This window comes from Notothenia coriiceps, unplaced genomic scaffold (assembly GCF_000735185.1).
Source record: "Notothenia coriiceps isolate Sejong01 unplaced genomic scaffold, NC01 NC01_scaffold00030215, whole genome shotgun sequence".
Taxonomy (NCBI): Eukaryota; Metazoa; Chordata; class Actinopteri; order Perciformes; family Nototheniidae; genus Notothenia; species Notothenia coriiceps.
In genome coordinates, this window is record NW_011362916.1 from 394,202 (window position 1) to 419,208 (window position 25,007).

A 25,007-nucleotide genomic window follows, 5' to 3' on the forward strand; every position below is an offset into this window, starting at 1 on the left:
AGCACCATTGTGTTCTTTGCAACCAAACATCTCTCAGAGGGGCGTGGGGAGGGGCTCCTTATTTTCATTTTAAAGTAACAGACAGAGAATCAGCACTTTTGAAACAGGGCTGAAACACAGGGGATTATGGGATACTGCAATAATCTGTTTGGTGTTTCAGCCAATCAGAGACAGGTTCTGTATATATCTGAGATCTATAATATATTGATGATAAACAGTATAATAGGGGAACTTTAAACAAAGAACATGAAATATAAGAGAAGAGATGATTTATGACAGATGTAGCTCTTTTCCAGCTGCGGTCCCTCAGCAAATACACACATATCAACCAAAAAACGCCTCAAACATAACATAAAATACTCTTATCACGTTATTTAATTATTTTTCTAGACATTAAGGGTTGTCCGTCCGTCCTATTCTCATGAACCTGAGATTCAAGACTGTAAATTGGCCTATTTCCCTTGGACTCAAGGATGAACTGATTGGTATATTGAAGTCAAAGTTCAAACTGAGACTTGGAAGGAGGTTGTGTAAAGAATGCCGACCTGAATGTTAAGTTTTATTGATTAAGCTGTTAGTCTGTGTGGCCCTAAATGGACTCCTGGTTATGGAGGGTATTAGCCTCACTAATGCTTGTCTGTGGAGCTGATAATTAGAAGATTTACAAAACAGTGGGTTCACGTATTTACCTCTAATCTGATTTAAGCTATATTTGGATCTCTCCCTGCTATTCCTGCCGCAGTAAATCCTTATACAATACAGTTATAGAACATATTCTAGTGTCAGTTCTATAACATGTAGGACAACAGTTATTCTTAGATTAAGCCTGGTAACATTTTCTTCTATTTGTTTATAATAATGTAGAACAATAATCAGGGGAGTCCCAAGTGTAAAACACAATGATACCGATTATAGTTCTTAAACTGTTGCGAAAACAGAGGTGAAGTGAGTTAACTAACAGTCTATTTCATTAAAATTGAGATAGCTCACAAGCTATTTCATGAAAAGGGAGTTAGCTAACATGCTATTTCATTAAAAGTGTGTTAGCTAACAAGCTTTTTCATAAACAGTGAGTTAGCTAACAAGATGTTTCATGAAAAAGCTTGTTAGCTAACAAGCTATTTCATGAACAGTGAGTTAGCTACAAGCTATTTCGTGAACAGTGAGTTAGCTACAAGCTATTTCATTAAAAGTGAGTTAGCTAACAAGCTTTTTCATGAAAAGTTAGCTAGCTAACAAGCTATTTAATTAAAAGTGTGTTAGCTAACAAGCTATTTCATGCTAATAATAATTTCATTGATTGTGTGACCATCTATGTTTCTATGTTTCTACGTTTCATGTTGTCTGTGGATGTTTAATTGCTCTTTTTGATGCACTTTTAATGTACAGTTTTGCTGCTGTGTTTATTGTGTTTATTGTATTTTGTTACTCTGGCACAACAATTTCCTTCAGGATGAATAAAGTCTTATCTGATCTTATCTTATCTATTTCATTAAGAGTGTGTTAGCTAACAAGCTATTTCATGAAGTGTGTTAGCTAATATGCTATTTCATGAAAAGTGAGTTGGTTGACAAGCTATTTCTTGCAAATCAGTTGCTTGACTATATTTGATTCCCAAATAACGTATAACTTTCATTAACCTATTTTAAATGTAAGTAACGTTAACCATCACCACCCTAATCAAAGGGGAAACAAGTGGGACGTTCTTACTTATTATGTTCCTATACATAATTGTATTTCCATTTTTCAAGTGTTATTGCTCCAGGCAAGAGATATTGACCATGTGTCTTTTGGAAATGTCACATTATGGTCATAGTTGTGGTTCTCTCACAAGGGAACCAACTTTAGGGCACACAAAACAAATTGGCCACTAGATGGCAGAAGGGAAATCAGGGTTAGCTTGAATTTTGTCTCCAAACATAGTAGTAGGCCGGGTGAAGACATAAAACATTTTTGAATCTGTGACATCAGAAAAATGTATAGTCTGTGCAGTTTAGGAACTTGTGGGCGGTGCAAGTGAGAAGAGCTGCAGTGCATATTAAGCAGAACACATAACCGGGAAGTACGCCCTGAAGATGTACAATATGCCATATTTGTCATGCCTTGGATATTGTTTAAATGAGTGTTGCATTTTATATGTTTGGCTGGTTGATGAAAACTGATTTGTTAAAATAAAATATGTTCTCTTATTTCTTTGTTTAGCTCCTGTTCAAGTATGATCTAATAAAGTATGACATGGTGAAAGATGAACCAGTGAAAGATCAGCATGGTTTCTGTCAGACAGTGAAAAAGGGTAAGAGTGCAACTGCCTAAAAACAAAATATCTTCATATAAAAACGATTGAGTTTTTAGACTTTCTGTCCTGTTTTCCTCTCAGGTGAGACGGGGCTCTTACTGTCCAAGGTGAGTGCTTTGAGCCCTTTCTTTGGATACGCCGGGAGCAAGCAGCTGACGGAGAGGAAGCTGATGAGGAACGTGTTCGTGAAGGGAGACGCGTACTTTAACACCGGAGACCTGATGGCTGAAGATCAGGAGGGCTTCATCAGCTTCAGAGACAGAGTGGGAGACACCTTCAGGTACAGTTGAACATGTTTGATATGTATCCTTAATATATAGGGAAAACTTGGGGAGTGGGGGAAAAGCCTTTATCAGGAAGAGAGGGTCTAACAAAGAGATTAAATAAAGAGCTGTAGTCCTGATGATGCTAGACAGAGATAACTGTCTGGAGTCTCACTCTCAGCTGAATGAGGCTCCTTCATTAATGTGGAGGGTGTAAATACAGTAGCCTCTCTGTCCAGAAGAAACAGGGGTGTAACCATGCTTTTTAAAGCATCTAAAAATGTATAACTAATAACAATAATAATACTTTTTCTTTGTTAACCAACTATTTTGAACAAGTATTCTAATAGCTATTATAAAATTAGACAGAAGTACAGTCAAAATATGAGAAATATGTGCAAAAATATCTGCAGAATATAGTCCGTGCTCTGTTAATCCTCATCTTGTGTTTCAGGTGGAAAGGGGAAAATGTAGCAACGACAGAAGTGACGGAGACTCTGGGGCTGGTGGAGTTCATCCAAGAAGTCAACGTTTATGGAGTGGAAATTAAAGGTATGTCTGACATGCGGTTGTGTTTGCATGTCTGCTATCCAAATACTGCTGATATAGATTTATAGAAACAGATTTACAAACCTCTGAAAGCATACAGTCTACTTGCCACCAGTGTGAACTCAGAAAAAAAATGTTATGTTAGAAATGTACAGTACGGGTCCCCAGCACATAGAAACTGACGGATGCTAACCTGCATATGTTGGGAAATTTGCACAAGGGGGTTATTTAGGATGTTGAATCCATTTCTGACATTCCAGGATAAAAATAATCGCAGTTTTGAGTCCCCTTAAACTGTAAAATCTACCCATAATTCATCAAAATCATATAGATATATAAAATGGCAGTTTAAACCAGAAAGTTGCCATATCTGTTTTCCCGATGGGCTAAGTTTAATGAAATATTGGTAGATTTTAAAGTTTTATAGGATTTTTGAGCCTGAAAATCTCAGAAATGGATTCAACATCCTAAAAAACCCTCAAAACCAATCCAAAACTGTCCAAATCGGCCAAGCCATTACTCAGCTATTGTCTTCATATGCTAATTAAGGCGTCTTATTCTAATTGTGCAAATTGCCCAACATATGCAGGTTAGCATCCAGCAGTTCAGCACTCTACATTTCCATCATAACACTTTGGGGTACTCAACATTTCAGGGTTCAAAATAGGACTCAATGAGCTGGCAAACAGACGATTACAGAATAATCATCCCCTAATCCTGTGCCACATGTACAAACGTTATTATTATTATTATTATTATTATTATTACCAGCCAAGTGTCTCCTTCCTGATGAAGTCTAACTCGAGTTTCTCCTCAGGGCACGAGGGCAGAGCGGGCATGGCGGCCATGATCATCCGACCGGGCTTCTCCTTCGATGGGAGCAAACTGTTCGAGCATGTGATGAGAGATCTGCCGGCGTACGCTCGCCCGCTGTTCATCAGACTTCAGGTAAGACTGATTAACGTTCTTCATGATGAGGACTGTTTACATGACACTGGTCTCAGGTGGGGGAATGTACAGTAAAATCCTACATGAGGAAATACTGAGATCCTAAGTACTTGAAGAAGACCCTTAACTTTAGTAAAAGTAGAAATCATTTAGTAACAGTCCTGTATTAAAATGGATTGAAGTAGAACTACAGAATCTGTATAAGCTAAATGTACCTAAAGTATCAAAAGTAAAAGTACTCAATAGGCACAATGGCTCTTTTTGAAGTATTTGATTATAATTTAATATGATATTATTCTGCTTTTATTGCTTACAAATACAATTTAATAGCATTTCAATCTTGTTGTTTGTCAATGTTGAGACACTTTTTGATACTTTTTAAATACTGGGTTTATGAGGAGAACTGTGCAGGATCATATCATAGTTTTTATATTAGATTAGATTAGATTAGAATCTTTAATGACCACACAGCCAAACTGGTGGAATTCGTGTTCAGTGCAGATTATTACAGCTTGTTCCATACAATTCAACATACAATAAACAGTACAGCACAGGGCAAATACATACATCATGACATATATACATAAAGTTCAAGGTGTGGTGGATTGTGATTGTTCATTGGGGTTATTTAGAGTCCATTTAGTGTCCGTATTGCAAAGGGGAAGAAGCTGTTTTTGAAGCGGGCGGTTTTGGTGGACAGTGACCTGTAGCACCTCCATGAGTGCAGAAGTTGGAAGACATGGTGAGCTGGGTGGGAGGGGTCAGACATGATTTTCTTTGCCCTCGTGAGAGTTCGTTGGTGGTGAAGTGATTAGAGTGATGGAAGGGGACTGCAGGTGATTTTTGATGCTTTATTGACGATACGTTGAAGTTTATTCCGGGAGAGGTTGTCTGAGCTGCTGTACCAGACTGTGATGGATGATGTGAGGATGCTTTGGATGATGGCTGTGTAGAACTGGATTAGGGGATGTTTCCTCACTCTGTATTTCTTGAGCTGGCGCAGAAAGAATAGCCTTTGGTTGGCTTTTTTGTAGATGTGGTATGTAAAACAATTAGTGAAATATGAGTGTTTAATACATTTTGTGGATTAAAAAGTATAATTTTGTTCTTCAAAATGTAGTGGAGTAGATGTTAAGTAGCAGAAAATGGAAATATGTTACAGTCATCCTACAGTAAATTTAGTTTCCCACGCTGTCTACTCCTTTTTGTGCATGTGGTGTTTTTGGACCTAAGTTTTTGTTTTAAAAAAACAGAGTCAGGGGATAAATAAAGTATAAAAACACTCAGAAAGGCACATGTAAAAAAACACATGAGGAAATAACAAGTTCCATTTTCTTAATTTGCCCTTTTTTTATCCGGACACTTGATATTTTACAAAATACTGAAGCTTTGTTTTTCTTTGGGTAGACATTCACCTAGTCTTTGTCCCGCCTGAGGTTAAATCATAAATGATAATATTTCCCTCTGAATTGCAGTGCAGGAAAAGTACAAAAGTAGCTTCAAATGGAACTAATTAAAATACAGATTGTGGGTATTTATAATTGATGAGATTAAATGTGTGCTGAGTTTTATCCTGATAGTTTAAAATGAGTTTACAAATTCACTCTGCAGGAAGTCATATGCTCCGTCAGTGTGTGTATTACTCCACCTAGTGTCCAATTAGTGTAGTGCCTTACCCTAGTAGGTTCACCTTCTTATTATACATCCATGGTACACCCTTGTGAATGAAACGGGACCATTTCAAAGGACTGCAATGCAAGATGAGACCGCACATTTAAGATACAAATAATATATATATATATATATTTAATATAACTATTACAAAATGTCTTAACGTGCACTGTCCCTCCTGTTGTCTTCACTTTCATCAATCATAACTTTTTTGTTTTACATTCGATTGCATTAAGGCTTCAGTATATCCTTCACAGTAGAGATTTGAACATATAGAATTGCTGATCACCACTTTCATTGAATTCTGGATGATTTAGTCAACTTTGTAACACCCATGGTGTTCCCGGTCAAAAATGACCGCCATAAAGAAAAGGAATTATTAACCATCTGGATCAGATCACACACACACACACACACACACACAAACAAACAAACAAACAAACAAACAAACAAACAAACAAACACAGAACAATTTGACACATTTCCCGCTCTTATGTGCCCCTCCCCCCACATGGATCACACCTGGCACACGCAATACATGTTCAGTGTCTATTCTTTGTATATTTACTGCAGTTTTTCATGTATACCACTAGTCTGATACAATATTTACAGTTTGAAAGGGTGTTAAATTAAATTTGGTGATGATTAATGTTTTTTGTGTTAATGTAATAGCAGTTAAAACAGGAACAGTGAAATTTGACCACAAACACCAAAGTAAGGGGGGGAACACGAAGACCACAGGAGGGTTAAATAAATGAATACAGAACTCAGGGTGAAACATTTGTATGGATCCTTTTCAAACATTTTATATGTATGAGATCCATAATAATTGATACCTTATTTATTTATTATTTTAGGGTGACCATGAAACCTTGTGTACTGTATGTGCACTGTCAACTATTCTATTATCAGAATCAGAACTCCTTTATTAGTCGAGGAAATGTACAGCAAAAAGTGGTATAGCAGTAAAAGATAAAGGCATGCATTAATAAAGAATAAGCTAACGTATTAAATATAGAGAAGAAAGGCACACATTAGTAATACTAGAATAAGACAGATACGTATTTGAATAAATAAAGAAATACACAAGTAAGTAAAAAGTAAGTACAATTTATTCATGAAGCGCTTTTCCCAGACATAGTCACAAAGTGCTTGACAGAGAATTTAAACATCGTACGAATCATAAAATATTAAACGACCACACAAACCACGTGTTAAGAAGTGCTAAAAAACACAATACATTGTGAAAAGTTACCCAAACACCTGCTCAAACAGGAATGTCTTAAGATGACAGAAGTCAGTGTGAAACCTGCCCAGCGACTCACGCCCCTGCTTCTATAATATTTTATTTTATCTACTTGCACTATTTTACCTGTTGTATTGTGTTGCACTGTTGGAGGAGCCTGTAACCTACGATTTCCATTGTCACAACTACACTGTAGCTAATGTGCATATGACAATAGAAACCTTGAATTTGTTCCTCAGGAGGAAATGGAGATGACGAGCACCTTCAAGCAGCAGAAGTTCCAGCTGGTCCAGAGCGGCTTCAACCCCTCCTCCATCTCAGACCTGCTGTTCGTGTTGGACCACCAGCAGCAGAGTTACATTCCTCTCACAGACTGCATCTACCACAGCATCCTCGCAGGGGAGCGCAAGCTATAGAACAATATGTAGAGAAGCAGCTGGAGAACATGGAGGGAACTCTACATGCAGAACGTTACGATGGGAACATGAGAACTAACGGTTTACTGAAGTCTGAACGAAAGCGTCTATAAGAGGATCACCTGAGCAGAAACATCCATAAAGATTTTGGATAGTGCATATTTCATAGTGCATATAATGAACTATGAAACTACTTTTTCTACCCCCCACATCTTCAGCTGAAGTATTGTGTTGGTAAACCCTTAATTTAATGGAAACACCACCAAAAAAAACTTAATTAAAAGCCCTTAATACATGACTTCACTAGCTTTCCCCTTTGTTTCCATATTAACTGGAAGTACTGTTTGATAAAGAAAATAAGTTTAATGTCTTAACTTTGAGATAAGGGGTCTAAATTATTTTCAGCTGCACAATTATGATTAAGGGTTTCATTGGTTTACTCAGTTTTGGGCCAAATTACATGATTAATTAATAATAAGAACAAATTAAGTTACTGTAAGATAAGATTGACTTTATTGATCCCAATTTGAGAAATGTTTGCATTGCAGCATTTATAAAAGACAAGGCATTGCACATATAAATGATATCAAGCAGTTTTAGTGCTCTTTCTAGATCAGGGGTGTCAAACTTAATTTCATCACGGGCCACGTAGGAATTATGGTTGCACTCAAAGGGCCGGTTGTAACTTTAAGACTATATCAAAATACATATATACATATTTAATATATATAAAATAATGCATTATTACATTACATGTCACTTGTTGTTAGACGCTTTTATTCAAAGCGACTTACATACTCAGTACTGTGGGCAATCCCCACAGGAGCAATTTGGGTTGAAGTGTCTCAGGAACACAACGACATGCTGACTGCAGTGGGACTCGAACTTGCTATCCCCCTGATTCAAAGTTCAGCGCACTATCCCACTGAGCCACAGCCGCCCCATTATATTTCATGATTGCCTCTGCATTGGATTATTATCTGATAGGGGGGTAATAACTTCAGAATTAACTATGTCTGAAAGCAGAAGTCTAGGGCAAGTAATTGCAAGTCTCTTCAGTAAGAATGTCACAACATTTAAAAAGAAAAGCCAAATTCTGCAGGGGAAAAAAAAGTCAAAAAAGAAAGTGACACAAAAAAGTGACATTTTGAAGAAAAAAAGTGACATAAAAAAAGGGGGAAATTCTAAGAAAAAAGGCATATTTTGAAGAAAAAAGTCAAATTCTGAGAAAAAAGTCAAATTTGAGATGCATTGTGGGACATGTAGTTTATGGGCAACGTGCTTCTGTAAACCGCCATGTAACCATATAATATACGTATTATATTCTTTCAGAGCTCTTGTGGGGCCACAGAAAATGAAGTGGCGGGCCGGATTTGGCCCCCGGGCCTTGAGTCTGACACCCCTGTTCTAGATGGATTGAAAGGGTACTACGTCCATTAAAAGTTCCTTAAAACACATTTAGTGCCTTAATTACATTGGCTCTTAAAGATAAATGTGTGGCAGTTTGAGTTACACAATGTCATAAATGTGGCTTGTAAATTACAAACATGAATGGTTCACACCTTATTTAGCCCAGACTGTCTTAGTGATTTTTGTCCTCTGATTTTAATTATAAAATGTCCACAGTACATCGACCAATCACAGCACACACTGTATGTCACTTTTTATGAAACAGTAATGATCGTATATTGTCTCGACATTGAGAGATTCATTTGCAATATCAAATGTTTCTGATTATAAAATTTATTTATTTATTTAATTTCTTTCTTGTGTTTTTTTTTCTTAATTTGTGCTGCTACAGACATTTTAATTAAACAGTCTTGACAATAGATGAGCTGGGATTTCAACTATAGACCACAATAAGCTTCCTTTTTCCACAAACCTCAGAGTGAACATCCACAGCTAATTGTATTATATTATACCACTGCTTTATGAACCTGACTAGAAAATAAACACTTACAGAGTGAGGCGTGCAGTCCCACATCTGACATTAAAACTCACCTATTGTGCAAAATCCACTTTTTCATGTCTCTTCTACATCAACATGTGTCCCCTCTTCTCCATGTCTCTTCTACATCAACATGTGTCCCCTCTTCTTCATGTCTCTTCTACATCAACATGTGTCCCCTCTTCTTCATGTCTCTTCTACATCAACATGTGTCCCCTCTTCTTCATGTCTCTTCTACATCAACATGTGTCCCCTCTTCTTCATGTCTCTTCTACATCAACATGTGTCCCCTCTGTGGAAAGAGACTCTGAAAGTTTCAGGAACAAAGATTCTCTCTCTTTTTGATCCATTTATATAAAAACCTGTCTGAAAATGAGCTGATTCGATTTTGGCCACTTTATGATGTCATGACGATGTGTTGTCTTGTGTAACCATTAGCCAATCATCAACCAAGGTAACCCCCCCCCCCCCCCCCACCTTTTATCGCCTGAATCTCCTCCTAGAGCACCATTGACTTCTTTGTAACCAAATGTCTCTCAGAGGGGCGTGGGGAGGGGCTCCTTATTTTCATCTAAAGTAACAGAGAATCAGCACTTTGGAAACAGGGCTGAAACAGAGGGGATTATGGGTAATGCTTCAATGATCTGTTTGGTGTTTCAGCCAATCAGAGACAGGTTCAGTATATATCTGAGACCTGTGATATATTGTTGAAAAAGAGTATGATAGGGGACCCTTAAGATGTACAGTAAGAGCAGCACTGAAGCCATGCACACAGCTTTCATGTGCATAGAGGAATTATACAGGCTATTGTTTTTGGGTCTTTCACTTTTTAATGTTTCTGATAATGTTTGTCAACAGATAAACTGATGTTGTTATTGTTGACATGTCAGACGTTGTTTTAGTGGAGCAAATCGAACAGTCCGACTGACTGAGACACTAAGACCACAATGCCTCCACACTGTTTGGTCACATGGAATAGATCCATTTATTGTATTCAACCTTGCATACTGAATACAAATCACTTCTAAAAAAGCTTGAATAAATACAGGTCCACTAGTGAAAGTTGAAAGGCTCACTTTTCTTTTAAATGTAGGCACACCTGACTCAGGTAAAAGGATATACTTCTAATATAATTAATGTGGTGCCTTAGTGCCAAGTCTTAGCCCCGATGAAAAAAATGTGTGATTTATTTGAATGTATCTGTGACAACCCTAACTTCTTATATCAAGTATGGTATTATTTCCCCTTTGTCTTTAAAGGTATGGGAGTTGTGTTCTTCTCCTGTCCTGCACTCATACTTGGCAACATCTTTCAATTGTTGACTTTTCTTTTGCTGGTTTGCTTACAATATGTGATACTTCATTATGCTCACACATTCAAAACAACATTTCTGACTTACACGGTGCTTTACAAATATTAAATACAAGCGGAATTATATCCAAGTACAGTGCATGATCAATCAGATGTACCAGTATCCACCAAGTGGTAGTTATAGCCTTATTTATCAATGAATATAGGTGTATGTTAAGATCTGTAACCACTTAAATATATTGTAATATCAGCTGTCATACTCATTTTAAACAGCAGATGGCAGCAAAATGTTTTCTGGCAAAATCATTCACATGCTTTTACTAATCAAAAGACAAAGTGCTAATGTAAGAGAAATACAAAATACTCCATCAAAAAAGTACTCTTAATGTCAAGGAGTGTTTACTACTGTTGCATCATAGTGTAAGCAGCATGTTAGAGTGGCTTTAAAGGTGGAGCAGGTTTAAATACTTAATTCAGTTTCACTAGTTTAATTTACTGATCCAAATCAAAGGGTCACATGAGATGATTAGGGAGGTTTAAAAGAATAAACAACATTTGGACAGCCAGACAGTTTTCCTTATTGTAAAACACTGGGTAATTGGACCTTGTTGGGCCTGGAACAGTTATTGAAATGAGACCATGTTTAAAGTGTTTAGGTAAGTGTGTCTCTGGGGAACCCTCCATTTGAGTTGGAGCTCCACAATGCTTCTCTGTAAAGGCTACAAGCTAAATCAATTGAAAGCCACTGGTTTATTATCGAGTGTAAGACATTCTCTCTCTCTGTTGCAAACACAGCTTCTCTTTCTCTTTTTACCAAGTTGCGACCTCTTGGGCTGTGAAAGGAAGCCTCGATATGTGAAGTGCCACAAACTGCAGTTCCTTGATTGGCCAATTGAGACAGACTTTGAAATGGAGCAGAAACAAACACCAGCCTGATGCAAAAAACAATTTTGGTCTCTTTCGCTAATCATGGGGCGGTTTCTTTTTTTACAACTTACCCCTTTGAATGTAACACATTATTAGGGGCGTGGCTGCTTTCAATGACAGGTGTTAGCCGTCTCAGTTCGCTAGCTGTTAGCTGTCTGACGTCTCAGATATGTCACCTCTGGTTCTCCTTCAGGTTAACACTGTGAGCTCCTTCGTCCTCCTGACGTATTATGCACTGTTTTCACCGTAAACACTGTTAACTGCTAGCCTCCGGGTCAACCATCGCAACGTGAGAGCCATGTGGAGGCAATCTGTCAATCATAGGTAGACTCTGAATTTTGTATACAGTAGAAAACGTTTAAATGTACAGTTTAACTAGAATCTATAGCTCTCAGATTCAGTAAAAAACGACTGCTCCATCTTGAGTCAAGAGTGAACTTGAAGCTGTACTTTAAATCCAACAGATTAGAAACCCCACAGTTGGACACACCAGCCACTATTCCTGATGCAGGACCCTTGACCTTCTTCATGTAAGCCTCTTTACCCCATCCAGGGGCTTCTGCTTCTTGCCATCCTTTACTTCGATCTTCTCAAAGTCTTGAAGCGTGGGACCTTCCTCCTCCTTCATCTTTTGACTGTAGCTAAATCTTCCTCCAAAGTGTAATAAAAAACAAAATCATAGGAGAGAGCAGTCTCCATTCTCCATTTCCCCATTTTAAATATATGTGACAAAAATCATCACTCATTCATCTTAAAATAAGCAAACAATTTCAGTTTTTCTAAGACAGTTTCCTATGTATATTTCCCATTGATTCTTCATATGTAATCTTGGTAGAAACAGGGGTCATCGTTGAGTGCGGGGTTGAGGTTGATCACTGAACACAGTTTCTAGCATGGACTTCACACACAGCCTGGGTTGTTTGTAATGTTTCTGTTCTGATGCGAGTTCTTTGAGCATTAGGAAAAGCGCAAAAGAAATTGCATGTATTATTATTATTATTATTATTAGTGTCGCCAGAGGTGGGAAGTAGTGGAGTACAAATACTTTGTTACTGTACTTAAGTACATTTTTCTGGTATCAGTACTTTACTCCACGACTTATTTTTCTGTCGACTTTTTACTTTGACTTCTTACATTTTGAACACAAATACCTGTACTTTCTACTTCTTACATGTTGAACACAAATACCTGTACTTTCTACTTCTTACATTTTGAACACAAATACCTGTACTTTCTACTTCTTACACTGAGACTGCCAAGGCACACNCAATCAGCTTCATTAGCAAACCATGTATTCCCACACTGTTATAACCATATGGAGCACAGGCAGCTCCCAGTGAGACCATGAACAGGTGAAATCGGATATTTTTGCTATAACTTCCCAACACAGAAAATTCCAGCTAGATCTCTTCAGATTTAGCAAATTGGTTCAACAGCCACCCAAATATTTTGATGCACTTTTCCTCCGATAGCAGTGCCAGCTGAGCCATTGCTATTGCACTAAAAAAACCACTCCCCATAACCCAAAGAGTTAAACAATCCTGAGTTTCTCCATAATCAAAGGTGATGGAAATTTAACATAAGTCTGTAGCAAGGAGACCACTGTTACTATCTTGAGAAACATTTAATAAGACATCATCAAAAGTATAACCCACAACTTAGGGGCAACCAGAAATTCCACTTTAATAATAATAATAATAATAATAATAAAGTATTTGTAAAGGTAAAGGTAAGTTTATTTAAATAGCACATTTCAGGACGAGAGGCAATTCAAAGTGCTTACATGATCAATTAACACATAATAGGTTAGACAAACAGGAGGAACACAATAAATAAACATAATGGAATAAAGACTTAATAAAAACAATGCATTAATGAGATAAAAACAATTAAAAATGAACATTGTAAATACGGTAGAGTGGCTAAACCAATCTTAAAAGGCTTCTGGGTAGCAGCTGTAAAAAGTAGTGTTTTTTAGCTCAGATTGAGAAGAACTCCGCGTGGGTGAAGACTCAGGTTTTCCTGGAAGTTTGTCCATTTGTGGGAGCATAAAAACTAAAAGCAGCTCGGCGTGGTTGGTCGAGCCGGAACAATGAGTACCCGCCCCCGATGATCTCAGAGTCTGGGGCTCGTAACAGAAGCAGCATGTTCCAACATATGGGTCCCAAACCATTTAATGCTTTATACAGTTAACAATATAATTTTTAAATCGATTCTGTAAGCTACTGGTAGGCCAGTCGCAGAGGTCTAGTACTCGGGGGTGATGTGTTTAACTCCTTTTTGTTTTGCGTCAGGACCTGGCAGCGGCGTCTGGATTAGTTTGTAGTTTTCTAACCTTAGACCTGTAGATACCTATTACAGTAACCAAGCCTGCAAAAACAAAGGCGTGAACCCCCGTTTTCAAGGTCTTGGGTTGAGACATGAATGTGTAACGCCTGGCTATGTTTTTCGGTGATAGTATGCTGATTAGTAATTGTGTGATATGCGATAGAACAAATTGAGGTCAGGGTGCAGAACTACGCCTACATTTCTCTCCTTTTCCCGATGTATTTAGCAGGTAGCGGCTTCTAGTTTAGCGCTTACTTCCAGCCCGTTCCTCCCTTTTGGCACCAAGATAATTGTCTCTGTTTTGTGTTTTTGTTTAAAGGTGGGGTAAGGTAAGTTTCAGAAACCGCTCGAGATACACTTTTTTGTTATAGTTCATTGGAATGCTCTTAACATCCCGATAGCAATGAATATCTGAAAGTGCTTTGACAAAAAAAATCCATCAAAAAAATGTCATCTGTGGAACCTGTAATTACTGTAAAAACTACCAACCAATCCGTTTTAGCCGGCCCGGCTACAACGGATTGGTAATTGCGCCCTGTTCTGTCAGCCTTCCATCTCGTGCACGCACAAATGTATCTCCGTGGCCCTCATTGGGGGTGCCGTCCATTGGCCGTGCTCGCAGCAGTACTTCAATGACTCGCCAGCAACAGCCGGCCACTTTCACCATGGCAGAGTTAGGTTTCAACATCATCACTGGTCGCCAAAAGATCTCCAAAATCCCCAAGGCCAAACTCCGGAGCTCGGGGACAGAGCCTCTCTGTGGCGAGCACGAAGCCTGGAAATCCCTCCCCCAAGACCTCCGTGAGTCTGATTCCCTTCACCCTGTTCCCAGTCCCGTCTCAAAACCCACCTCTTTCAACTCTGCTTATCCTTAAACCCGCCCTCTCCCCCTCTGAACCAACATCCTCCTGACTGCTTTCTGTTTTTGTTTTGTTTTTGTTTGTGTTTGGTTCTTGTTTTGTTTGTCCGACCTTACTCCGTAATGTAAAGCGTCTTTGGGTCTAGAAAAGCGCTATATAAATCCCATTTATTATTATTATTAAAAGAAAAAAATGTAACGGAGCAAATTAAAGAACAAAAAGAGAGTGGAAACAGGAGAAGTCAAACCGAGTCAATATCGGAGTTGCTTTGCCTGTGTAGTATTGCTAACCTAAATCTGTTTAGCTTTGCCTGATATGTAAACGTTACATGCAGCCTGCTCTCGCGGAGGAGGTGCTCTGTAAGGGAAGTCTGAAGGAAGGGCGCGGATTCTTTTTGGCTTGTGTACTTTCAAATTTTGGTGCCACTCGGAGCCGGTTTCTGGAAACTTACATACCCCACCTTTAAATGTAGGAAAATTGTTGCTCATCCAGCTACTGATTTGTTCCATGCAGTTGGTAGGGATTGTAATGGGTCCGTAGTCGCCAGGCTTTTAAGGTGCTCAAAGTCGCTTTACACAGGTAGTAAAAAAGGAAAACTGATACATATAGTAAAAGGTAAATGGACTGTACTATATAGTGCTTTATCCAGTCTTTACGACCCCCTCGAAGTGCTTTACATACTACATGTCATTCACCCATTCACACAGAGCACCTTACTCTAGGACCTAACATTCACACACCGTTGGCCACGGTGGCAACTCAGGGTTAAGTATCTTGCCCAAAGGATACATCGACATGTTGACTGCACGGGCTGGGGATCAAACCTTCTGGGTTAAAGACGACCGCACTCCCCTCACCAGCCCACAGTCGATTTAAAATCAAGCAATAAAACAACGGTCACACATTAAAAGCCGTTTGAAGAGTTTTTGTATGTTTTTTGAAAAGTGGTGAGGACTTTGTAATACTAAAGTTCGCTCTTGGTTAATTTAGTACCGTTTTTTCTATGTTAAGCAACATTATAATAAGAGACTTTTTCCAATGTGTGTTTGCAGGAAATGAAGGTCGGGCAGGTATGGCTGCTATCGTCTTGCAACAGGATCACAAATTAAACGGATCTGAACTCTACGACCATTTAGTAAAAAACTCTTCCTGCCTATGCCTGGCCGAGGTTTCTCAGAATACAGGTAGGTCACGCATGTATTCATCACCTAATTTCATGTATTTTAAATGTATAGTAATATCGTTAATTGCACACACCAGTCTGTTGGACATGGCGTGTGTGTTACATGTTGGGATTATGGATGTTTCCCCTCATTTCTGTAATGTGATTGTGATGTATATGTGACATGTATGTAGGAACGTTTGCATTGTATTGTTCTCTTTTATCCTTTCGCCTGTATCTACTTGTCTTTCATCCTTTCTTTATAACTAATGCTGTTGATGTATTGTGATTTTAAAAAGGTGTCTTTTATCATCTGGACAACAGCTGGAAATTAGCAATGTTGGCTAAAAGTGCTCCATTTACTGTTTTGTGTGACAGTTGATCGATGGGGGCTGTCCATACTTGCCAACCTTGAGACCTCAGAAATCGGGAGCATTTCAAAACCACCGCGGGGGTCAACATTAACATGCTTATTGTAGTTGTAGGCTATGTGCATTGCCTTGCGGCCTGTAGCACCGTGGAGCATATGTGTGGGCTGGACCTGTATTTTACAGGAAAGGAGTGAGGGTCGAGTTGTCGATTCTTGTTCTGTTTTCTGTGACTATCTTCCTCACCCTCTCAGACTTTCAGTTGCGCGCTACTAAAGAGACGTGTAACCATGGAAACCAAACAATGGTGTAGCTGTATTAAAGTCCGAGTGGAAACAGTCCTGAGTAAATCAGATTTTGTCAGAAATCAGGAGAAATATGACCCCGGGAGGAAACCGGGAGAGGGCAATGAAATCGGGAGTCTCCCGCGAAAATCGGGAGGGTTGGCAATTATGGGGCTGTCCACGACACTATAAACAAATAAACTAAACTAATTAGCATCATCCCCGGCTGTGTTTTTTTTTCAGACGTCCTTGGATGTGACGGAGACGTTCAAGCAGCAGAAGGTGAAGCTGGTCACGGAGGGCTTCGATCCGGACGTCACCCACGATCTGCTGTACTTCTTAGACGTTTCTCAGAAAGATTACACCCTCCTGACTGTGTCTCTGTATCAGGACATTGTGAATGGGAAGATCAAAGTATGAACACTATAGGACGTTGGAAGTTAATGAAAAGGAGATATAATCCAGGTTGTTGCCATGTTTGCGTTTGTCTGTACGTGAAACGTGGTTATAATCAGCGCCACAGATAGAGCTGTTATTCATATTTGAAAGATTAGTTATTTACTCACTGTGAACCAGCCAGAGCTTTTATTTACCACAACATTTTAAGTGCTACTGTTCTAAGTTTTTACACTTGATTCAAACCAGACACTTACTCCACGTTTACATCTTGATAAGTTAAGTGCCATTTACACATAAAAGCACTAACTCCACTATTCATGACATTCCTGCCTGTTATTTTTTACTTGCTTTTACTCTTACTTTCTTTTCTGTATCACTAGTTGGTTACTATAGACGTGAGCACTGCCTTCATTGTGAATTTTGAAACTGAATTTTATGGAAATTAGGGTTTGTAAATAGGATTACATTACATCCACGTTTACATCTTGATAAATTAAGTGCCTTTTACACATAAAAGCACTTACTCCACTATTCATGACATTAATTTGTACTTGCTTTTACTTGACTTCTTTTTGTCTTGTCTTATTTGATTTGATTTATCACTAGTTAGTTACTATATAGACGTATGTTGAAACTGAATTTGACGGGCATTCTTATGGAAATGAGGGTTTGCGAATAGGATTACATTACATTAAGCGAAACATGTGGGTCTTCAGTTTGAGACAGACGATATGTAGACTCTCTGCTGTCCTGAAATCAGTGAGAAGCTCCTTCCACCATTTGGGAGACAGGATAGCAAAAAGATGTGTATTTCTTTTTTGGTGTACCTGGTTCCACTTCGCCGATTGGCTGATGCAGAGCGAGGTGCACGTACTGGAGTGTATGTTTTGACCAGTTCCCTTTACAGATCCCTTTAAGTGTCTTGAAGCGTATTCCGGCAGCCAGTGAAAGGAGCGAAGGTGAAGTGTAATGTGGGAGAACTTGGAGGGCTTGAAGACCAGTAACGCTGCTGCATTTTGAATTAACTGTAGAGGCCGGATGGCATTTGCAGGTAGACCAGCCAGGAGGGAGTTACAGTAAAGGGTGAGATGAGAAGACCCTGAACAGGACCTGTATTTTAAGATCTTGTATAGCACTTTCTAGGCAAAACAAAGGGAATTCCTTTAGATACAACGTGGGGCATTATGTAAAAAAAAAACACTTTTCACATTGTGTCAGATGATGTAACATATGGGAGTGGCTTTTCCCTTTCACGCCGTGACATTTGAGGCTATTATGTCTCTGTGTGTTGTTTATTCACAGTTTCAACACTATATGTATTGTTGTTAAACCTATATGTATAGCTGTGGAAGCAGACATTGCACTGTGAGCTTTTAGAGGACCAGTTATTCCTCCTTACCCCGTCAGTGTTTTTTGGCTAACTGTCTTAAAGTAATCATTCATTATGGTCACGAACGTTTTTTAAATGACTTTTTTGTTTTGGGCAGACTTTTATTTGAGAATATATGTACCTTTCAACGCTTGTTGGAAATCAGGTTTTCTTAAAAGAATGGGACGGATACATCTATATTTTCTATGTATAAATTCACCTGATTAATCAAAAATGTGCTGTCCTCACATTTCTGAACTGAATATAAAAGTCACTGTAAAAACACCAAATGTGTATTCCTACTCTCTGTTGCTTATATACTTTTACTCAAGTACAAGACCTGAGTACTTCTTAGGTCACATGCTTCTCAACAATGCAATATTGTTTTAATACAAACAATGGTGGGAAATAATGTTTTAAAACAATAGTGAATGTTTCTTGCATGGTCACGTGATTTCATTGTGGTCGGGGCGCTCGCGGTAGTAGGAGGAGTTACGGTCGAGCAGACGTGGCAACACATGACGTCATCAAAGAGGGTCGCTGGGTTGTTCATGGGTGTTGTGTTGAGCTATTCCAGCTAGCAGGTGAGTGGGTCAAATTGCTTGTCCTGTAGGATAAAAACGACACATAATATTGACTAATTCCTGTTGTTTGATAGTTGGATCAAATGCCACGTATTTCTATATTTTTCTACATACAGAGCTGAGTTGTGTTTGTACACGTGGAACATTTCTGTTGCAGGAAGCTAACACTGAATTTAGTTCAACCATGTTCCTGTCATTTATGGCACATATATCACCTTCATTATATAAGACTGCTCAAATAATAATGTTGCATTAACCCTGTACTTGAAACCAGAGGTGGGAGAAGTACTCAGATGTTGTACTTGAGTAAAAGTAGAAGTACTCAGATCGTGTACTTGAGTAAAAGTAGAAGTACTCAGATCTTGTACTTGAGTAAAAGTAGAAGTACTCAGATTTTGTACTTCAGTAAAAGTACAAGTACTCAGATCTTGTACTTGAGTAAAAGTAGAAGTACTCAGATCTTGTACTTGAGTAAAAGTAGAAGTACTCAGATCTTGTACTTAGTAAAAGTAGAAGTACCAGAGTGTAGGAATACTCTGTTACAGTAAAAGTCCTGCATTCAAAATGTTCCTCAAGTAAAAGTAGAAAAGTATTATCAAAATATAGTGAAAGTAGCGACAGTAAAAGTAGTCATTGTGCAGATTGGTCCATTTCAGAATAATATATATGATATGTTTTATAATGATTGATCATGAAAGTGTTCTCAAAGCTGGTAAAGGTGCAGCTAGTTTATGGCTGCCTGTAGCCCCCCCTGCGACCGTCTTAGTAGACTCTTTCCTCCTCACCCGACCGTCCTCCGCAGCAGGCTAGGTGGAAAGAAAGGTAGTAGACGAGCGAAATTGGGAGACTCTCGGGTCGTTGTGTCGTCCTTTAGTCCAACAAGTTCAAAGTCCGAGGTAACGTTCGACGTTGTATCGATCATCTTATATATTTATTATTATATTATTATTTTATGTTAAATAAAACCCCCCCGCGGAAGTATTGTGGGTTCCTTCGTAATGTCTCCGTTCCCGTTATATCCCTTGTTATTTTGTCACAAATCACTTCATAGGTCGGCCTCCACTCTGTTTTCTGTTGGTTGTCTTTACCTGGATATGCTTCCTGTTGTTTTCTTGTTGTCCCATGTCAAATATTCTTTTTTGTCGTTTTGTCTGTATTTTTTTGTTTGTCTCACCCAAACTTACACAATACCTTAGTCTTTGTTTAGTATACCGTTACTGTTTTTGTTTTTTTTTTGTGCTCCAGTGTCCGAGGAGTTGTCTCGTTGCACTTATATAATATCCTTGTGGGTCTCTGGTTTTGTTATCTCTTACAAACACAAGTTAGAACACCAAGTCGCTAGTTTACATTACGGACGGCATGATGGCCTCCTAAGTTGTTGAAATAAAGTGAAAATACACAAACAATAATAAATAAAAGAACACAGAATCTATTAACACACAACCAACTTCCGCGGACCCTGAAATAAAGTTCGACACGAGACACGTATACTGTTATGTAGACATCAAATTCTTTACTAGGGGTACCAATTTGGAAGTCACCAGCTTACATCAAAAGGTAGCATGGTCACTATTGTATTTTGGGTCGAGAGAGACGCAGTCTATGATTATGTAAATGAGTTCATGATATGAATACCATGTGTACAAACTCCATGAAATGATTTGATGTTTATTACTATGAAATCAATGAAATGTCTACACCTTACTACACTTTATATTGTTCACAATTTAGTCTGAATCAAGGGTGGACCTCATTTAGGTACGTCGATGGGACGTCATATGNGAGGTCAGGTACTCTTTAAAACAGCTGCTAGTTATGGGTACTTTTTACTGAAGTACATTTCAAAGCCGCTTTACTTTGACTTGAGTAAAGAAGTTTAGTCATTACTTCTACTTTCACCAGAGTATTTTTAAACACGAGTATCTGTGCTTCTACTCGAGTAAAGGATGTGTGGACTTTTGCCATCTCTGAGTGTCGCTAACTTGAAAGCTAAAGGAGTGTCTGCCTCTCGGTGATGAACCTGGTCTGACAGCAGCGTGTCAGGTCTCTGCATCTTCCTCCCCCAGCACTCACTAACTTACTGGGATGGAACATGCCTTCAGGAGCCTTTCTTGACATTTGAACTTCCATACAGCACCATCAATATTGACATCCATAATGTTTACTGTGATCCAAAGTTCAGCTGTTGATCTCACATCACGCTCCAGCTGAAGGATAAATGCTGGTCCTGCTGCTGTGTGTGTAGCTGACAACAAGCAGCAGTGTGTACAGCAGGGTGTGTGGAACACTTTCCACTCATTGGCCGGTGGCAGTGACCCTCCCCATGTGTTGGTCAATAGTGTTCTGACTGTTAAAGACCTGCAAACCTGACAGAGAGAGCTTCTGCTGCAGCGTTTCCACACACACACACACACACACACACACACACACACACACACACACACACACACACACACACACACACACACACACACACACACACAATCACAACTCATTTGTTTGGTGTGAAGCTGACTCTATTGAAGCTTTGAACCACTTTAAGAACATTGTGTATTGCATGCTTAATGTTAAAGGGTCAGTTCATCAAAAATAAATATAAAAGATGACGTTTTTACTTCCCTCTATATCTCTCCATGCAGATATATTTGGTTTAATTTGTTTAGCTTTAGAGATTTCAGCTCTGAAAATAAATGTAAAATCTTGACTTGATTCTCGATAAAAAAAAATGCAGAGAAGAGATCTGCTTTTCGTTAGTGTTGTAGAATACAGGATTGAAGTGTGCAACACTTTTCTATAAACAATTGTGCTTCTCTTTATACTCTGGTTATTAAAAAATGTTAGTTATACAAAAAAATGGGATCAATAGAGTGTATCTAATCTAATAAAATAAAATATAGGATTTAGAAATGAAGTCAAAATTAAATAATGGTTTCTTTGAACATCAGTACTAGAAAACACATACTAAAAGGCCAAATATAAGGAGACACCCTTGATATACAACAAACTCAAGCCACAGTTTATCCAGGACTTCATGAAGAACTTGACTTCAGTCCTTTCTTGTAGTTACTCTGGCCTGGTGATATTGCTGAAAATCCTAACATCATTTATTATATTTCATTTATTTTCTTGTTATCTCTATAATCATGTTGTCTCCTTTTGGAAGAGCCATCTAGTGGTCACTTTGCCACCAGTGAGTGTATTGGCTTTCTGTTCAGGTGTTCATCTTCTCCTTAAAATAGACTGAACTGTGAGGTTAGGTAATTCACCCTGAAGAATCCCCGCTATGTCTGCTACTACCTCGCTCTATTTCATGTGTAAATGGTTTTTAAAATTCACCAGTAAATACACATTTTGCTACTTTCTGCATTGGTCTTTTTTATCGTTGTTTGATACTGTTGACTAACTTCTTACCCATCATTCTCTTCATGGATTTTTCCTCCAACTAAAGATTATTTCCTTTACCTAACCAGAGGTGGGAGAAGTACTCAGATCTTGTACTTGAGTAAAAGTAGAAGTACTCAGATCTTGTACTTGAGTAAAAGTAGAAGTACTCAGATCTTGTATTTAGTAAAAGTAGAAGTACCAGAGTGTAGGAATACTCTGTTACAGTGAAAGTCCTTCATTCAAAATGTTCCTCAAGTAAAAGTAGAAAAGTATTACCATCAAAATATAGTGAAAGTAGCGACAGTAAAAGTAGTCATTGTGCAGATTGGTCCATTTCAGAATAATATATATGATATGTTTTATAATGATTGATCATGAAAGTGTTCTCAAAGCTGGTAAAGGTGCAGCTAGTTTGAATGACTTTGTATACTGCAGGGTAGCTTGTGGATTTACTCCAGGTGGAACTCAAGTCTGATTTAACACTTAGGTATTAAACACATTTAGTGGAGTCAAAGTACACCATTTACCTCTGAACTGTATTTCAGTACATTACTTGAGTTCATGTACTTAGTCACTTCCCACCTCTGGACCTAACAAGCATTTTCTCCGACAGTCATCTAGGCTGTAGAAGACCTCAGCTAAAGTTTACATCAGTTGTCTTTTCCTCCACGTCTCACAGAGCTGTGCGATGTTGTTGTAAAGGCTTCTGGGAATGTGAGGTGCGTGCATGGTTAACGATGTGCTAATAGCCTCACTGTTCTGAGAGGTCATGGTGACACCTGAGGCTGAAGCTCCTCTCCTCCCCCAGGAATAGAAACCACTCTACACTTTCTGTAAAATGATTCCTTTAGGTCTCAGTGAGTGCAAGGCAATGCTCCACTGCACTAAAATGTGTTGCCATAATACGTTTAATTAAAGTCAACAATTCAGCTTTTCAGTCACCTGCGTGCTGTTTGTGATGGCAACGTGCACTTGTTGTGTGTTTGGCAGTGTATCTGCACTTAGATGGGGGGGGGCTCATTAAAGAGCTGTTTTTTTTTTCAAGACACACATAAGACATGATTTACAACTGTGTGTGAGAGTCGTTGGTATTTTAACTGTGATGATATACAACCGTTAGGACGTATATGTCACATCGTTTGACCAAAAATGACAACCCAACCAGTATGTCAAGTATTGCACTTAATAATATTGATTATATTTGCATTTTAGCATTTGTCTTTGTATTGAGTTTGTCCACAGGTCATGATTCAATATGTGAGATGTCCCAGTTTTATACTACTTTACTAATGTGAAAAATACAACCAAACTTGAATGTCAAAGATTTCAGATAATAATATTTGACTTTGAATGGACATTTTTGAATTGTTTTGCATGTGATTACGCTTTAACCTTCATGTCTTACTCGGGTCAAATTTGCCCGTTTCCAAATTTTTCATATTGGGATAAGAGGGGAATTCTATCTAACTGCCACAAAATAACATGGATCTTTCCAGACTACGTTCTATGCAAGAAAAAAATGAATGATCCCTACTTTCATTAAAGGTTTTCCTGTGTAAATTTTGTGAAAGAATAAAACATTTTTGCTATTTATTGTCTCAATATTAAAGGTGGCGGGGTAGGTAATTTTGGAGAAACCAGCTCGAGTGCGCTAGAATTTCCTTACAGAGCCCCTCCTCCAACACACACGAACGCGCACATGACCAATGAGGGCACGAGATAAGTTTGTGCACAGATGGAAGGCTGACAGGCAGGTAGGCCATCAAGTTATTTTAGCCGGGCCGGCTCAGATGATTGGTCGTGCTTTTTACAGTACTACGGCTTCCACAGTTTTTTATGGATTTTTTGTCAAAGATATTCATTGCTATCGGGATGTTAAGAGCATTCCATGGAATATAACAAAAAGTGTATCGAGCCGGTTTAGCCACCCTTTAAGTTACATTTGGTTTAAATTAGTTCTCTTGACCATACACTCATAAAAGATGAGTCAAACTTGTGATAAGAAGATAACAGGAAAAAAAACAGAGGTGACAGGGCTTTCAGTGTCGCAGCTCCCAGACTGTGGAACAGACTCCCAGCACATATCCGGATTGCTGAGTCTATTGAACTTTTTAAATCTCAGCTAAAAACTCACCTCTTTGCACTGGCTTTTAATACTAGTTGAACATTACATTTTTATATTTGTATGTGTTTTTTTTGTTGTTTTTTTTATGTTTCTAGTTATTGTGCTTGTTATTATGTTTTTAATTATTGTACTCCCGTTGTGTTATTTAATATTGTAGTTATTGCCTGTACAGCACTTTGGTCAACTGAAGGTTGTTTTAAATGTGCTTTATAAATAAATAAAGATTGAGATTGAGATTGAACACAACAGTTAAAGTTAGGGTTAGGGGAAAAATGGGTAGGGGAGTAAGTAAATAAGAATACAAAAATAAGAGATTTAGGTAAGGGGGAAAATACAATTAAGCAGGGACCTGTTGTCCTTATTGGTATAGGGCTAAGTATATGTTTAAAATAGAGGTAAGTGTGTATCTGGAGCAAGGCCACAATCCTGGTATTCTTTAGGAGTATACGAAATGTGTAAAATCTGGTACCATCAAATTCAAAATAAGGTTAGGGGATTTTGTTTCTAAACTGTCAATAAATATATCTTGACTTTCTAGACCTCTCTCTCTCCACAGATAGTCCCGACTC

The 25,007-nt window shown here is 38.4% G+C and overlaps 1 protein-coding gene and 1 long non-coding RNA gene across 3 annotated transcripts in view; one reads left to right on the top strand and one right to left on the bottom strand.

The window, feature by feature from the left end:
• Nucleotides 1-25,007, bottom strand: part of pds5b (PDS5 cohesin associated factor B) — a 464,227-nt gene that overhangs the window by 248,583 nt on the left and 190,637 nt on the right. The gene's annotated exons all lie outside the window — the stretch shown is intronic.
• On the top strand, nucleotides 15,816-18,635 carry LOC104959392 (uncharacterized). The gene is made up of 2 exons (XR_799856.1): nucleotides 15,816-15,947; nucleotides 16,821-18,635. It is a non-coding gene; the product is annotated as an uncharacterized lncRNA (long non-coding RNA).